An 18,388-nucleotide genomic window follows, 5' to 3' on the forward strand; every position below is an offset into this window, starting at 1 on the left:
GGAAGGAATAAATTATCATGTAAGGGAATCAAAGCATTCTTCACAAAGGAGGTGAAGTTTAAGCTTTGGATGTGTATCTCTACATGGGGTCCAAATCTATTCTATAATCTAACTCCCAAGCTTGAACTAGAAGGTATCAGCAATTATCATTCCACTAATAGAAGTTAAAAAAATTGTCTGAATATTCCAAATAAACCAACCGGAAAAGTCTATGACAGATTAATGGCAAGGTCACTGCTAAAAGGAGCCAACCTTCATCGATTCATTTTAGATCTGAGACTTCACCCGTTTGGGGAATCAGGTATGCGGTCTGAAGCAGTGGCTGGATCGGAAAGAATGGAAAACAAAAGGCAAAGTTCTTGAGTATAAGGCATTTCACACCATAGAACTTTGCCATAATGAACTTAGAAAAGTAGATAATTAAGTCTACACAGACAACTGTCATATACACAAACTATGTAATGGCATCATGCTTCAGTGAGTGTTCCCCAGACTTCTCCCCCAGTTCTTCTCAGTTCATCGTAGCCCTGGTGAGGAGAAAACAGTTGTTACAGTCATGAAAACGCAGAATTCCCAAGCTAGATGGGACTGTGTTTTAAATCTAGCTTGATGCCTTTCTTGTACGTGAAGGACACACGACCCGGTGAAGTGAAGTGATGATGCAAGATGTCACAGCCACTGAGTGGTTGAGCCAGGACTGCAAAAACTCATCTTTCTGGGTCCTAACTCACCGCCCATTTAGCTCCACCTTGCTTTTCTCCATCGCCTTGTGTCCTCCTGTAGTTCCGTAAGGGCAGCTGACACCACATCATCCCTCTCCTTCCTGAGGGGTTATCTAAGTGGGAGAGCATAGAGGAACCCACCTCTGTTTGCACCAGGGAGCAGTTTTGTTCATTTTTGTATTGCTTCTTTACCGTCACTAACAAACACACATCTCTCAGAATGACCTCTGCTTGTAGAGACCAAGAGACCTTTCCAGGGAGTTTCTGAAAACCTAAAGTGTGACTCAGTTTTGGCTGTCGGGCCACATGTGCCCGCTTACTTCTTACTGGGGGGTTTGGTGCATGCCCTCTTCCAGGGTCACAGCTGCCGGATCCGGTCACCCTCAGCTTGCTCCTACCTCTGTCACTTTGCAGGTCCTTCGGCATGAAATTACAAGGGGTGTAATCACAAGAGATTTGAGACTCCTTTTGTGTGCCTAGCAACGCAGAAGCCCATGTGAGCCCCTCCATTAACTTTACCTTATTTGGCTGAATTTATAGGTTGAACTTCTTTAACTGAATTTTACACTGTTCCCCACTTACAGAAACCTCCTATTAGCTAAGACTTACTGGTCCCGAAGGCTGTGTGTTGGGCCCCGCTGAGCATTTCTGGTGTATTTTTGGACACCTTGGGTCACCGCTGTATTTCCCCTAAAGCAACATTTCTTAGAAAATGGGACAGCTGGGTACTTGTTAGAAAAACAAATGCCTAGACCCTACCCAGGTCTACCAAATCAAACTTGGCATTTTTTCCAAGTTCCTCAAGGTAATTCTAATGTGACCTAAATTCTGAGACCCTCTGTTCCAAAGATAGCATGTGGAGAATTGGGGCAAATTCTATCAGTAAGCAGATGTTCTAAAACCTTGCTCCTGAACATGTGGTCCACAGACTAGCGTCAGCATCACCTGGGAGCTTGTTAGAGAAGTAGGCTCTCCACCCACCACGCCAAACCTACTGAATTAAAATCTGCATGTTAACAAGATCCCTTGTTAAAAATCTGTGTTTTAACAAGATCTCTGCACAATAATAATTGAGAGGCACGGCTCTGAGAGATTTTTGCCTACAAAGTGAGGTAATGAAGGCCCACATTCATTTCTCTTGCTAGAATCCCTTGGATAATTGCCACTACCTTCCCTTGCCTTTTATAAGATATTTAGAGCTTTAAGCAAAGGCTGTCTTTTATAAGAGGATTTCAAGAGATGCCAGGCTCCCTAGGGCAGCCTGAGGAACTTCTGTTTTAAGGCGAATTCTCAGAGCCCAGCTTCCAAAGAAGACAGCCTCTGGCCATTGCAAACAGGCACTCCAGGAAAGTGAGTTTGCCTCGGGAAAGGCCAAGCAATAGCTTATTTGCCCGACATCCTTGAATCTGGTTGAAGGTTGATGAGGTGAAGTTCTACCCCTATGTTTATTTTCCTGTTTAACTCGCTAAAAGATCTTAAGAAAATTTTGAATATTAATCCCAAGTGAAAGGGTCATAAATAGGTCTAAGAGGGTCCACAGTGATGCAAATAATGGGATTTCAGGTGAGACCTTGAGCACTTAAGCTTTCGAGATTTTTTTCTTTCTTTACTTACAAAACTAGGGTGACGGTGCCTGATGTCAACTGTTCCGTGTTAGAGTTTTATTTATTCTTTCCTTTTTTGAGGATAAAGGGGAAATCTCTTTGAGAGTATATTTTAAAGCTGCATGGGGTTTCACAAATGTAATTTCTTTAATGCTAATTTGATGAGCTTCAAGTCATAGCTCACAGATTTCTATTCTTTTTCAAATATTCCTGGTCCCTCTGCTTTTCTCCCTCTTGTGATCCACTAATAGGAAATGTAGATTTAACACTAATATCTGCGATGCCTTCCAGACACCACCTTGCATACTCGATCTGCCGTCCTTTATCTTTCATCTTCCTAACCAGACTTCTGTAACGCAGCACCACTGTGCCAACGCAGTCATTGACACCACATTTTGCAAATGAGATCCTTTGGGATGCTAGATCAGATATTCCCCTGAAGTCTAGACACATTCCAGGGAGCCTACTCCATTCATTATTCATGCATGGGTCTGCCATTTAGTCACCCAAGAGTTCCTAGAATAAAAGCCTTGCTTTTCCACCCCCTTTAGATGGCATAGATTAAAAAATCAGAGACATTCCTGACCCTGGCATAGTCCTTTATTTTTTGTACTAGACTGTAACAGGCAAGATGTCACTTTGACTTTCATGAAGAAAGAAATCCGTAAGATCTACAGGGTAGGGAAGTTTGAACCCATTATGGAAACCAAAATGACTTGCCTCAAAGTCACCAGCTAGTAAATGGTAGATGTGGGTCAAACTCACACCTTCAAACCCTGACTATGATCCCTGGGTGTGTTACAGCATGAATGATGGCCAAGGGGAATCTGCAGAGCAGAAAGTGGAGTGGAAATAGGGACCCCATCCCTCAGTATCAATTTTTCCAAATGTTCTTTCTCTCTCTCTCTCTCTCCTCTAGGCTCCTAGAATGCTATTTTTATATTTTCATTTTTGTACTTATCAGATTTTATAATCTCTTTTTGTGAATCTTTCTTTATTACTGTTTGAAATCCTGGAGGGAAGGTAACATAGCTTCGTTATATTTGTAGCTCCAGAACCTAACACAACACCTGGCACTTCGTTTCATACAGTACGTGTTTGTTGGATGAATGTCAAGAGTTTGTGTAGATGCACTGAAAACCAAGCAAAACAGACACTGTGCACTGTGTTCACCGTGCTCTGATCCAGGAGACCCAACTTATAAAATCCACCTAAATCCATCTCAGTCCGCTGTAACATTAGACCTGTAGCTTTGACACCAAACACCACCACAGTCGTTAGAAAGGGTACCTGCCCATTTACACATTGTATCATAGAGGCTAAGAACACAGATGAAACCAGACTACCTGGATTTGAACCCCGGCTCCACTCAGTAAGTTACCTTGCCTCTCTGTGCCTCAGTTTCCTTACGTATAAAATGAGGGGAAATGATATTACTTTTTGAGATTGGGAGGATTAAATGATTTCTATTTATACTGCTCTTAAGCATTTATTAATATCACTAGAACCACCATTTCCCATTTCATTCTGATATTAGGGCCAACAACTCCCAAACTAGTCCATTTTTAATATTAACATTATGTGTCGGATAATACAAAACTTTATCTCTGTTCTTATCCCAATGTCATCAAATGATGCCAAATCATCAAGTAATTTGCATTTATCTCCCCAAACACTATACTAGTGTTCATTTAGCGCCTACTCATTGCCTGGCACTGTTCTGGGCTCCAGAATTACACTGTCCAATACAGAGTTTGCCTATATAAATTTACATTTAAATTAATTAAAATTAAATAAAACGAAAAAATTCAGTTCTTCAGTTGCACTGGCCACATTGCAAGTACTCGATCACAATGTGTGTCTGATGGCTACCATACTGGACAGTGCAGATACAGAAAATTTCCTTCAGGGCAGGAAATTCCATTACATAGAACCTTATTACAAATGCCGAGGTAGACCATGAGCTGCTCTTCCTAGAATAAACTTTGTTTGCCAAAAAAGAAAAGAGAAAAACAGACAAAAAAAAAAATTCAGAGGTAGAAGCTGACATTCTGTTAAAGAAGACAGATGATCAACAAATACACACATAGTAATTATGAATTAATAATTTTCTACAAAGAAACATTCAGTTATTGAAACATAACATTAGAAAAATGTTTTGACACATAATTCCTTAATGAACTGTTATAAAATTATTGAAATTATAACTAGTTTACCAATTAAAAAGTAAAATATGTTTATTGTAGAAAATTTAGAAAACACAGAAAATTATAAAAAAGAAAATGAAAATATACCTAACAGTATTTTACTTAACAATCATATGTGTATGTATCCTGACTTCCTTATTTGGTATTTGTAGATTATGTGGCAGTCTTTGAAACACTATTTTCAATGTCTACATAATGGTACAATGTGTGAATGTCATATTATTTATTTTGTCACTGCCTCTTTGGAATTCTGTTGTTTTAAAATTATTTATTCTAATATCTAAATGAACATCCGTCTATATATAATTCTTTGTCTGCCTTTTTATTATTTCCTCGTGACTAATCCTTTCTAGAACCAAGTTATTAAACATTTTTAGACTCAACTCATATTGAAAAAAGACTTTTTCAAAAATTTGAACTTATCTGTGCATCTATTTTTTCACCCTTGGCAACAGTGTATATTTTATTTCCTGCCATAGAAAAAAGTATTTTGTTTAAATTTGTATTTCTTTCATTGTTGGTGACAATGTATATCACTTTATATATTTATTTACCGTTTGTAAATGTTCTCTAAATTATCTATTTAGTTTTATACCAATTTTTCAATTGCAAAATTACATGAGCTCTTTGTATTTTAAAGTCTAGTAACCACTTGTCTTTCTTATTTTTGGCCAACATTTTCCCCAGTTTGTTGTGTATCATAATTATGTTTCTATTTTTTTTTTTTTTACAGGCAAAAGTTCTGAAATTCTTATGTGGCAAATTTCTTTCAGTACTTTTAAGATTTGAAAGTCCTTGTAGTTAGATGAATGCCTGACACACAACAAATAATAAATATTTGATAAATGAAAGGATGAATGAATTAATGAAATATTTGACCCATAAGGACAAACAATAGCCTCATTCTTTTTCCTCCAGATGCAAGTCCATCCTTACAATCATTTGAATGTAACTTGGAACTAGAAGAAACATTTGGCATTTGTATTGATTTTCCGGGGTCGCGTTCTGAGTATCTGGGGAATTACCATAGCATGTTTTCTCCCTGAATGCAACCTCTTACAAAGCCCACGACCTTGCATTTCGTGTACATCCTGTCCCTGATGGGCACTCCAGATACTTTCCATCCCACAGGATCAACGCTTTTTTGGTAGTTGTTCTATTTTTTTGTTTAATGGTGACTTCCACCATCAGTTAACAAATGTCTAAAATCCACTTCCATCTCAACGCCTGCCTGGCTGCTTCTGTCCTCTTTTTCTACCATCTTTTTTGAGCACACATGCATGATAAAGAAGGATAACTGAAGGTCAGTGGCATGAAGCATAAAAAAGAAAAAAGCGTTTCTTGCTTCTCAATATTTTATCATGAAACTATAGTGATAAAACTTGTACTGGGGAGGAAAGACGTAAGTCAGCATAGACGTGGGCATATTCTTGAATATCTACGGAAATGGCAGTGTTCATTCATTAGACCCGCTGCTCTCCCACAGTCCTACGTATCCTGTTCATAATGAACCATGTGCCCTTCTCCAAATGTGCTCTTTCCTCCCATTTTCCTCTCTTGGGTACCGACAATTCCATAATCCTGAAATGTCCTTGCTCAGCTTTGTGCTTTGCCTTCAGACATTTGTCCTTCAAGTTTCCATGCAAATGTTGCCTCCTCTGTGAAGTTGTCCTGATTTATTTACATTGAATAGGGCCCTTATGTCTCCTCATTACCACAGCACTGAGTGCATACTTAACTTAATAAGTTTCAAAACGTTATTTTTTAAAAACTTATTTTTTTAACAACTTATTTTTTTAACATTTAATTGTGATATAATTATACATTCACAGGAATGTGCAGATAATGCAGAAGAGTGCCCTGTACCTCTCCACCCAGTTTCCCCCAAGGGTTATATCTTACACAACCATAGTATAAGATCAACACAGGAAACTGACATTGGTACAATGCACATTGATAGTTCTATGCTGTTTTCTGCCACCTGTAGACTCATGAAACCCCTACACAACCAATTACATAACTATGTCACCACAGTGACCTCCTTCATGTTACCCATCTGAAGTCACACCCACCCACCCCCACTGTCCCAAACCCCTGGTGACCACTCATTTCTTGTCCATCACGGTAATTTTTCATTTTGAAAATGTTATATAAATGGAATTATACACTATGCAACCTTTTGAGGAAGGCTTTTTTTTCCCTCCACTCAGCATAATGCCTTTGAAATATCACTGATGGGTGAAAGATTGTGTCTGTCATTTTGGTTTTTATTATCTGTTTGCTTCATCTTTTTTTATTTCAGTTTTAATTGTAGGTTACTTGAACATTTTTTTGAGTTCCATTTTTATTTGTCTATAGTGTTTCTAAATATATCCCACTGTATAACCTTTTTAGTGAATACTCTAGGTCTTATATTATATATACACACTATCCCAGTCTACCGCTAGCTAACATTCACCAACGTTAAATGAACAAAACCTTACCTCTCTTTACATCTCGTTACCCTCCCCCATTTATAATACAAATTGTCTACAAAGTTTCCTCTGCCTACACTGATAACCATATCAGAACATGTTCTAATTTTCGCCTCAACCATGCAATGTCCTTTAGAAGACTCAAGAGGAAAACATAAAGCACATTAACCCATAGTTTCTCCTCTGTTGTTCTCTCTTCCTGATGTTCCAAAGTTTCTCCTCTTTTCATTACTCTTCTGTTTACAGAAGTTTTTAAAGCCATTATTTGAGGGTAGATCCACTGGGAACAAATTCTTCTAGCTTTCCTTCACCTGAGAATGTCTTGATTTCCCCTTTATTCTGCAAGGTTGTTTTCACTGGCCACAGAATGCTGGGTTGACAGCTCTCCCCTTACATCACTTGAAAAATATTATGCCACTTCCTTCTGCCTCCAGTTTCTGATAAGAAATCTTATGTGATTTGTCACTGGAATTGTTTTTCTCCCACAGGTAAGGAATTATTCTTCTCTGGTTGCTTCCAAGAGTTTTCTTTGTCTCTAGTACTCAGAAGTTTGGTTATGATTTGTTTAGGCATGGATTTCTTTGAGTTCAGCCTGTATGGGGTTTTCTCAGCTTCTTGAATATGTAGGTTCTATGTCTTTTGCCAAATTTGGGAAATTTTTAGTGTTTATTTTTCTTTTATTGAAGTATAGTTGATTTACAATATTGTGTTAGTTTCAGGTGTACAGCATAGTGATTCAGTTATATATATATATTCTTTTTCAGATTCTTTTCCATTATAGGTTATTACAAGATACTGGATAAAGTTCCCTGTGCACTACAGTAGGTCCTTGTTGTTTATCTATTTTATATATAGTAATGTGTATCTGTTAATCCCAAATTCCTAATTTATCTTTCACCTCCCCCTTTCCCCTTTTGGTAACCATAAATTTGTTTTCTATGTCTGTGAGTCTGTTTCTGTTTTGTAAATAAGTTCATTTGTGTCATTTTTTTAAGATTCCACATCTAAGTGATAACATATGGTATTTGACTTTCCCTGTCTGCCTTACTTCACTTAGTGTGATCATCTTTAGGTCCATTTTTCATTTTTTTGCAGGCCCTCTCCTTTCTTTCTGGGACACAAATGTTACATATTTATTATAGTCCCACAGGTCCCTTAGGTTCTTTTTTTTTTTCAGTTTATTTTCTGTCAGATTTGGTAATTTCTATTTTTCTGTATTCAAGTTCACTGGAACATTTCCCTGTCCTCTCCATTTTGCTTTTGAGCCGATCAGCTGAGTTTTTTATTTCAGTTCTTACATTTGCATTTGGTTATCCTTTATGTATTCAACTTTTTTGCTGAAATTTTGTTTTTTTCCAAAGATGTTCATAAATACTCATTACAGCCTTACATGGTTGCTTTAAAAATCCTTGTCACATAATTATAACATCTGTGTCACCTTGGTGTTGGTATCTACTGTCTTTTCTCATTCAAGTTGAGACTCTCCTGGTTCTTTGTGAGTGAGTGTTGCTTGAATCCTACACATGTTGGACTTTATGACACTATGGTTCTGACTTAGATCTTCTATTTTAGCAGCCTCCTCTGAAACCACGCCAGCAAAAGCAGGTGGAGGCCACCTGACTGGTGGCCAGTGGGACTGAGGTTTAGGTTCTCCGCTTAGCCTCCACTGACATCATAATGGGGGAGAGGCAACTTGTTCCTGCCGGGTGGGGGTAGAAAGTTCAGGCTCGTCACTAGGCCACCTGTGGGGGGGACAGGAGCACCTAGTTACTGCTCCCCAAGTGACCTCCCCTGACAACGTGGCAGGAAGAGTCCTGGCTACTGTGGTAAACGGTAAAGTTTCATCCCCCTGCTTGTCCATCCCTGACACCACCCTGGTCAGAGGCAGGCTGAGGGGGGCCTGCAACAAGCAGTTAGGCCACGGTGGGAGCCTGGGCTCCCCATTCGGCCGTGGTGGATGGGGGTGGGATGATGTTTGACTTGAGGAGAGTGTCTGCAAATTGTCTGTCTTGCTCGGCTGCCCCTTGGCTGGGCCTTTGGCTAAAGAGACCAGGCTTTTCCTGCTTCCTTTACTTGTCTGTACTTGTCGGTATTTCTGGCACTCAGTCCGGGATACACGAGGCAAAAAGAGAACCCAGGGAACTCACCGCTGTATTGTTCCTTGGATCCCGAGGTTCCTGGCCAGTCCGCCTTCTTCTCTCCACCTTTCAAAGTCTTCTAATGCTTATTTCTATATAATGTTCAGGGATTTTAGCTGTACTTACTGGGAGGAATAGGGAAAAGTACCTCCACTCCATCTTTACAGAAGCGGAAGTCTTAATTTCTTATTTTAATGATACTAACATCACCTAGATTTTGGATACTCTGATGACAAAGTTTGTGTTTACTTTTGTCCCTAGGTGGTACAGTCAAATGACGGTTTTAAAGACACTTGAAAGAATTACTCTATGTAGTTATGCCACGAGTAGAATATACACTTAAGACCAACTATTTTATTTCACTTTTAGTTTTTAGGACTTGCTGTTTAATTTAATTTTGGTTTATAATGATGTAAGATATTTAATAGATCCTCCATCAAAGGTATATTCAAAGAAGTTGAGCTTCAATATCTGCCCCCACCATATTTCCTCCTTCTCCTTGGGTGACCATTTTTCAAAAAGTATAAGGTTATCCTCCATTAAAATATATATATATGTATTCATATAACCTCCTTCTTAGACAATTGCCTGCCTACTATATACATTTTTCTCTACCTTGACTTTTCATTTAATATATTGGATATATTACGATATAGAGATATTCCTCATCCTTTTCTCCAGCTGCATAGTACTCCACTGAGTAGAGGTGTTATTGTTTATATTCAACCAGGGCTAAAAGCAGCCTTGTCCATATAATCTTCTCTTTTTATTTGTACTTTGCCAGTATAGCTTTGGGCTGGATTACTCAGACAAAGAAAAATTCATATGTAAATTCACCAGATACTGCCAGCATTACCCTGCATGGGTGTTGTAAAAATTTGTATTCCCAGCAAAAATGCATTAAAGTGCCTATCAACCCAGAATCTCATCAACTGCATTTGGATTTTAGTCAGTCTAATGGGTTGGATAATATATCTCAATGTAGTTTTAATTTGTATATCCTTCATTCTGAACCAGTATAAGCATTTTTTTAAATTTAGCTAAGGGGTGGTGGAATGGTAGAATGTGTGCTTAGCATGCACGAGGTCCTGGGTTCAATCCCCAGTCCCTCCATTAAAATAGATAGATAGATAAATAAATAAATACCTAGTTATTCACCTCCAAAAAAAAAACAAAAAACTGGCCAGGAGCCAACTGCATTTCTTTTTCGGTGAACTGTAAACAGTCTGCTTGTTTTTCTGTCAGATTGTTGGCTTTTCTAAACTGTTTTTAATAGTTTTTTATATGTTATGGTAATTGTCTTATTTCGTGTAAAATAAACTGCAAATTATTTTTCATAACAATATTTATTGAGCTTTTACTATCTCAGAACTTATATGTGAGAAAACTGGAACTAGAGGTAAGTAACTTGCCCAGGCCCTCCTAGCTTGTAAGTAGAAGAGCTGAGGTTTGAACCCAGGTACTTGGACTCCAGTGGAATGGCATACAAAGTGAAATTTCTTAGCATAAAGAAGCTGCTCAATATATGCTACTATCCCCGAACCTGAATAATAATTATTCTACTTCACAGGGTGATTGTCAAGTTCACATATGATAAAGTCCATAGAAGTGCTCCATAAAGGTAATTTGCTATATAAATATAATGTATTACAGTTCCTATTATGATGTTTCCTCCTTTCCTAAATCTCTCCAGACCTTCAGTTAACATCTTGTATGGACATTCAATCAGTCTCATTTTTTTTCTCCCTAGAGCTTCCATATCTCCAATTAACATAGCTTGTCTTTTGTAAAACCCTCTTCATGTTAAATCCTTTGGCATCTCCTCCTTCATTCTTCCTTTCTGCTCATTTCTTCTCTTGCTGTCAACGTTTCCTTGGTGGGACTCACATTCCCAGACTTTATGATAATGAGCACATCCTGACTATATCTGTTCTCCTCCATTACTTTAAGATAGTACATGGGAGTTTCAGACCCTAATTAATAGTTTCAGTAACCTTTTATTATATTTTTCCTTCTGGAAATAGTATAGCCTTTCAATGCTTCCGGAAGGCTTTATGTCATTCCATAGGGCTTTAGTTTCCTTTTGTAGGTATGGTTTGGAACGGTTTTGCAATTCTCTTTGGCATACTTATTAAGAAATTAGTTCAACAAATATGTATTTAATATGTGCCACATGATAAATGCTATACACGATATGAATAAAAGATTTGTCTTACATACTTCCAAAAACCATCAGTAGTAAGGGACTTCTAACGTAGCTACCAAACTGTCAGTCCTTGCAAGAGAAATTTGTCCTCCTGAATTGGTAACTTCCATGCATCTTCTTTCTTTTATTCATTTTGGAGACTCCAGAGTCTAAAGAGATTGTGTGTGTGTGTAAGAGAGAGAGAGCCCTGCAGAGCAATATTAGAGACACTTGAATTCTAATGCTAAGGAAGCCATTGCAATCAATTATCAAAATACGCAATATGAAATTCACTGCACTGAACAGTTTGATGAAAACTTTAAAATAAGCATGTTAAGTATGTTTAAGGAAGTAAACCAAGGGATAACTGCCATCTTGAAAAGAACATAAAGTTTTGAGGCAACATAAACAGAAGCAAAACAAAATTGTGTGGATCCACTGATTTCAAGAGTCAGTTAGACAACCTGAACATCCAGCTTGTATGAATCATCGAAATTTTAAAACTACAATAGACGGGACAAATTCTAACTTGGATTCTGTGAAAGAGCTAATTAGTGGGTTTGGAGAAAAGTATTGAGATGCTTTCCCCTAACCCATCACTCTACTTGAGAAATACTTTTTGGTCCACCTTCCCTGATGCCATCTGGATTAGGCTTTATAAGAATTTCTTAACCTTTCCTCCTGGTTCAAATCGCTCCTTCTTTCAGCTTATTCTATGCCTGTCAGACAATTCTTTATAAAATATAGATTTGGTCATATTACTGCCTACCACTCTCCCCCCTAAACCTCATATAACTACCTCTTCTTTTTTTTTCATGAGGCCATAATCTGTGAAAAAATAAAATTCAACTGAGTAAATTCTGAAGACCTAATCAACTTCATTCAGCAATTCATGAATTGGTCAGCATCCCGTCGAGCAGGTAGAAAAGCACTGTACAAAACAGAAGATTTATTTTACAGGCAAAAGGCAGGGAGACAAGGAAGTCAAAAACAAAAGGAAGGATTATTTCAGGCAAGGTCACCTTCCTTGGAGGGAAGGGTGGGGTTCTGTCACCCAGATTACCTCAATAGTGGGGTTTTTTTTAAGTTGTTTTTTTTTTTTTTAATTTTTTGTTGAAGTAGTTCCAGGTACATAACATTGTGATTCGATATTTCTGTCCGTTACAAAATGAGCACCACAATAAGCCTAATTACCATCTGTCACCTTACAGAGTTGTTACGACATTATTGACTATGTCCTCCATGCTGTGTGTTTCATCCTGTGACTCATTTATTTTGTAACTGGAAATTTGTACCTCTTGTCTCACTCATCCCCCAAACCTTCTGCCCTCTCAGGAAATTCTAAACTGGTTGGTTTCAAATTTCATGCCTGGCAGAGGCTGAAAGTACGATTAGCTTAGGTATTAAGTTTTGGTCTGCTGATGCGGGGCTTAGCACAAGTGACTCTGTTTGGAGCCTGCTGTTTCTTCTTTTAATAAGTCAAAAGTATTAAGCCTGGATTTCAAAGCCTCTGCAGATCTTTCTAGCCCTGGTTCCTACTATCTTATCTACTCACAGGATCAACCCAAAGGCTGCTGTCAGCCAGGTCTCCTGATTTCAGACCCCCCAACAGTGAGAAAACAAGGCTTGTTGACTTTATTTTCTGGCCTTCTGGAGAATTCACTGTAAGTGTATTGACTAGGCCCTCTTATTTTACAGGAAGTCCTCCTGTTAGACACAAAATTATAAGAAATAGTGGCAGAGACTTCTGATCTGTATTATATTACTAAATGTGCCCAAAGCCCATGAAGAAAAATTGATCCTTCCAAAAACACCCTCCCGATATTACTGCACAGAGTTATTTTCCTGAGGTTTTAAGGCAGGGAGTCTCTTATTTGGTATGTCTAGTGTTACAGGGTGTTATGGTATTATGCTGCCATGTTGGTACAATCTGCTGTTTTCAAGTTACATTTTCTATCAACTTTTCTTATCTTTATGGCTCCTAATCTTTGTAGCCAGTTTCCATCAACAAAATCAAACTGCAGAAAATAAACTGCAGATAAGGCTCCCTGTCATGGTCACGGGGTTTTCGCTGCTTCCCTTGAATTTTCTGTGGCAATAATTTTTGCTGCCACAAATTTCCTTTTGATTCTCAAATCAGAAACTCCTTTGATGTGAATAGCAACTTACCACATTAAAATATAAAAACTAGCAACTTGTTAGCACCTCAGGTTTCCCTTTGGATTTTATTACCTTTCACATATCAGTCATTTTCTTTTTCTTTTTTTTTTTTAACATTTTTTATTGATTTATAAACATTTTACAATGTTGTGTCAAATTCCAGTGTTCAGCACAATTTTTCAGTCATTCATGGACATATACACACTCATTGTCACATTTTTTTCTCTGTGAGTTATCATAACGTTTTGTGTATATTCATTTTCTATCTTGTGCTTACTCTTTGCGCTTGTGTAGTTAAGGTGCATTATTTGCTCTATTTTTTTTTTTTGTCCTTATCAATAACTTATTTCACTTCATTGTTTTGAGGGCTCATTAAGTTTCCTTCACACCATACACCATCGTGAACACCCTATAAATTGAATCCAAAATGTATGCAGTGTAACACCTTTTGGTCCTCTTTATCAATACCTTTAATATATTTATTCTAAATTGTTGGGGGGAGAGTACAGTTCAGTGGTAGAGCGTGTGCTTAGCATGCATGAGGTCCTGGGCTCAATCCCCAGTCCCCCCATTAAATAAACGAACAAACATACAAATAAACAAACCTAATTACATGCCCCCCCAAAAAATGTTTTCTCTTAAGTTTCCCATCCACTCTCACTTCTTATGTCACCTTTACTCCCTTCAGTGGCCAAGTATTGAGATTATGTGATGGAAATGCTGAGGCTCTGTGTTGACGTAAGTCTTACAAGGTGGTTCTATTCTACTGAATTACATTGGAAGTTTCTTGCTGTAAAGTACCGCCAAGAGAACTATGCCATGTCAGGTTCCTCTCCTCCAGTGTCACCAGTTTTCAGCTCTCCCTAGCAACCCAACAAGAAGGCTCTTGATTCGCTTCAAATCCAACATGTCCCTCACTGAACATTCTGTCCTCTTTCATTACACACCTACTCTGCCTTATAGCCTCTCTGTTCTTATTATCACCCTAAATCCTGGTCTCCAGAATAAAAGCACTCAAACCCACCCTCAGTCTAGTCACACCTACATTTCCAACCTTATTTTGTGTACCATGTACTCCAGCCAAACCAAACCACTGGCTCTTCTCCTATGGCACCTATATCTTAGTTCTGTTTTCATGCTGTACCTTCAAAAAGTAACTCTATTCTCTCTCCTCCATTTTTAAAATGTCCAGATAAAAGCTGAGTTCTAATGCCTGTGCAAAATATTATGTTTTATATTGTGTCTTATAATCTTACAAGTATCCTCTCTTGTCCAAGCTCTGGTGGCATTTTACCTGCATTTTGCTCACATCCACGCCATTTTCTTCTCTAACTTTGGGTGACTTATGAACACACTGTTTTTTCTTACCAGACTGCAACTTCTTGAGGACCTGATCCATTTCCTTAGGAAATCATCTTTTTTCATTCTGCACAATGACCGCCTAGTAGTTTACATAGAGAAGGGAGGCACTTTCATGCATTTTCTTCATTACTTCATGGAATAATTCTATAAACTCGTATTATTTTTGGCCACGTTGTAGGTAAGAAGATACTTCATTAAAGAAGTAACTGGCCTCTTAGATGAATGGATATTTAATGATATTGAGCAAATGACTGCGCAAATAAACCACTTCACATGAGGTTTAAAGGGATTATATACTAAAGGAAAGATGTGCTTTATCTGCCAGAAAAGTTCACAAGCACAACTGAGAAAGAAATCCGTTTTTGTTTTACTGTGTTTTTGTGAATTGCTCCCACGAAGTGGGTAAGTGAGATCACCATACTTTTCTTATAATCTGCTCCTGTGATGATACAAGTATCACAAAAACACTGACTGAGTCAGGGGGGATAAAGAGAGGTGTCAATGTATAGATGCTGCCATCCAGGAATGGTTACATATCCTCCCTTCCAGCAACGGTCTTTTGAGTAAGCACTTCCAATCAGCTGCCGGTCCAGAAAGGAGGCAAACACTTTCTATTTTTTGGAAGGATGAATGCGTCTTCCAAGTGTGACTTAGGTATTTTCCTGATGATTGCAGATGGGTGAAATGACTGATGGTAGAGCTTGAATTTATCTTGATCAATGGGAAACTGATGTTCACCATCACACCAGGCTTCCTGAGTATGTATGCCAAACAGGGACGTTTCTCCACTTTAACCCTTTTAAAGAGAGTCCCCTACAATGAGAGAAGTGAAAGGAGCCACTACCTGGCAATGGAAAGTGCTCTTAGATTCCTCATAGCTGTTGCAGTGAGGAGTGTGGCTGAGAGGTTGCTACATCCTAGTCCTTGGGCTGGAGATGAATCAAAGCTGGTCAAGATCTGTGATTTCCTCTAGTCCAACCCCATCATTTTTCCATTGGAAAAAGTGAAGTGACTTGCCCAAGATTCCAAGAAACACACTGACCAGGTCTCCAGTGTTGCCTCCAAGAGCATAAAGTAGAGGAAAGTTGAAGAAGCTGCTATGTTTACTATTACAAACATTTTCAAACCCCATGTCAGGGACCCTGACTTCTCTTCTAGGGAAAACAGTATGACCTTTGCACTGAGAAATACAATCAATTTTCTTGTTCTGCCTTTTACTGTATCATTAAGCAACACAGTTTCCTCATTTGTGAAATGTGATTTTTAAACAATTATTTCCTTTACAAGATTGTATTGAGGGATGCAAGAGATACATCATTGAGACAAGGTCTGAGAAATAGTAAACAATCAGTAAATGTTGGTTCTACCTTCAATAAGTTTAAAGTTGAAATAAAAAAAAAAAACACATGGAATTGAGAAAGGAAAAGAAAGCCAAGAAATGTCTGTTTCAATCAGCAGAGTCCTGTGAAGACAATCTGAATCATATTTAGCCTCTTGGACAAGTAACAGAAGATATAGAGGAATTAATATAATTTTTCATTAAGTGTTTAAGACATATGGACAATCCAAGCCTGGCCTTTTTCCCTTTGCCCAGAAGACATTCTAGCCACAATAGAACTTGGAGCATGATCAATCTAAGATCTTCAGTCGTGTTTCTGGAGTGTGCATACTTTCACATAACTTTGTCTGAAAGGCTCTCAGTGGAGTCTCTCACCACCTTCGTCTAATGGGCAGCAGCTGCCTGGAAACAATCCTTCTATATTACTCACCTTATCAGGCCACAATAAAGCATCTCCCCCTCATTCTACCCTGGGAAGACTATCTGTTCTTCTTGCTATTTGTAACGTTGACAGTCCCTTTTAGGGTAGTTTTTCCTGCACCAGGTGGTTCTGGCTTTTTAGCGTTTTTCACTAACTAGCTAATTCCTCTCTGAGTTCACTTGAATTTTAGTTTGTTTCTTTATGAACAACACATTTGGATTTTCTACTCCCTCCTGCACTCCTCCTTGGCAGCGGTAATGAGAAGCAGCTGTCTGCCCTGGGCACGGACACAGAGATGCTGGTGTCATCATCCCGGTTCACAGCCTGTCATACCCACCCAGCTCAGCCCACTCCTTTTGTTGCATGTGCAGTCAGATCTCTGCTTCAAGCTCGAGATCTTTTTTTTTTTTTTTTAACTACAGGTACCATTGTTTTTTTCTATTCTTCTCTCATTAGATATCCTTTATTGGATATGTGAGTTTGGGCGTTGTACTTTTGAAATTTTTAGAAAAAGTTCAGCCTTCTACTGTATCTATTAATCTACCTTTGCCTCTTTCTACCTCCTCAATTGCCAGAATGATTATGATAAATCCCTGAGTCAATCTGATAAAGAAATAATGAATACTGAAAGAAAAAAAAATGGAAAGAGCAGCAAAAGTAATTATGAAAAGATTCCAGTATTTGATGCCCTTGTAGCTCTAAACTTAAGGTCATTTTCTCAATATTTACCACCAGGTATTGGAATTTAAAGTGGAGATGATAATAATCAAAAAGTATTGATTCATGGACCTTTTTGTCATCTTCTCTCTAACCATGAGATTGAAGTATAATAAAATGAAACCATTCAGTGGATTCAAAGTTATAAATCCTGGTCTCAAGTTATGTGAAACTAAGTGACCTTGAATCACACATGCACATACACACTGCACACATACATATTTTGTACATATACATAACACATATATACATACCATATATATATATATATATATGTATCTTGAAAATGTACACCACAATTGTAATACAATAGATATTTCAAAGACAAATTGGAATAATTTTTAAAATTCACATATGAGAAATCACAAGTAATGCAACAAAGGTAACAATAATGTAAATACTGTTAAAATATTTGTACAGCTGCACGTGTGTCAGAGACTAACTAGCTATTCATCAAACCCAACTTCTCTTCCTCTTGGGCTCAAAGACAGACTATGGTTCCCAGCCTCTCTTGCAGTTAGATCTGGCCATGTGACTGTGGGGGGGGCCAGCGGTATGTGAGTGGAGGGGAGGTGGACCTCTTCCAGGCTTGACCTAGAGAAACCTCCGCCATGAACCCTTCATTCTCTTACCTCTTTCAGCAAGGACAGCCAACTCAGAAACCACATGCTGAAAATCCATGAAGTATCAGTGCCTGGGAGATGCTGTCTGCCAATTAGCACACCTGTTCAGGAAGACATGGGAAAGAAAATATACTTACTGTGTTAAGCTTGAGATTTGGGGGGTTATCTGTTAAGAAGCAGCAGAAGCAACAGATGGTAGACTCAAGGGGCAAGTTTCCAAGCTGCTGGAAGTGGCATTAGTCTGATTTTAATTGTGAAGATCCCAGGTCCATGTGAGGCCCAGCTAATGACTAGTTGAAACGTATTCTGGTCAAATCAGCAGTGCCAGCAGGGACAAATTCTGAGGTCCTTAGAGGAGACTTCTGCCAATCCTACAAGCCAGTAAAGATTCCTGAACCACAGACAATCATTCAGAGGGTCCTGATTATCCCTTTTA

The 18,388-nt window shown here is 38.4% G+C and overlaps 1 protein-coding gene across 29 annotated transcripts in view; it reads right to left on the bottom strand.

Annotated features, from left to right (window-relative positions):
- The window catches only part of POFUT3 (protein O-fucosyltransferase 3), a 356,913-nt gene that overhangs the window by 162,676 nt on the left and 175,849 nt on the right, over window positions 1-18,388 (bottom strand). For 26 of the 29 annotated variants that reach the window (XM_074353460.1, XM_074353452.1, XM_074353453.1 and 23 more), the window contains one exon: window positions 17,962-18,053. The gene's annotated coding sequence lies outside the window, so the exon portion shown is untranslated. Of the gene's footprint in view, window positions 1-444; window positions 18,054-18,388 lie in introns of those variants that run through there. The other 3 variants (XM_045515423.2, XM_074353450.1, XM_074353455.1) reach the window with 2 other exon arrangements.

This window comes from Camelus bactrianus, chromosome 26 (genome assembly GCF_048773025.1).
Source record: "Camelus bactrianus isolate YW-2024 breed Bactrian camel chromosome 26, ASM4877302v1, whole genome shotgun sequence".
NCBI classification, from domain to species: Eukaryota; Metazoa; Chordata; class Mammalia; order Artiodactyla; family Camelidae; genus Camelus; species Camelus bactrianus.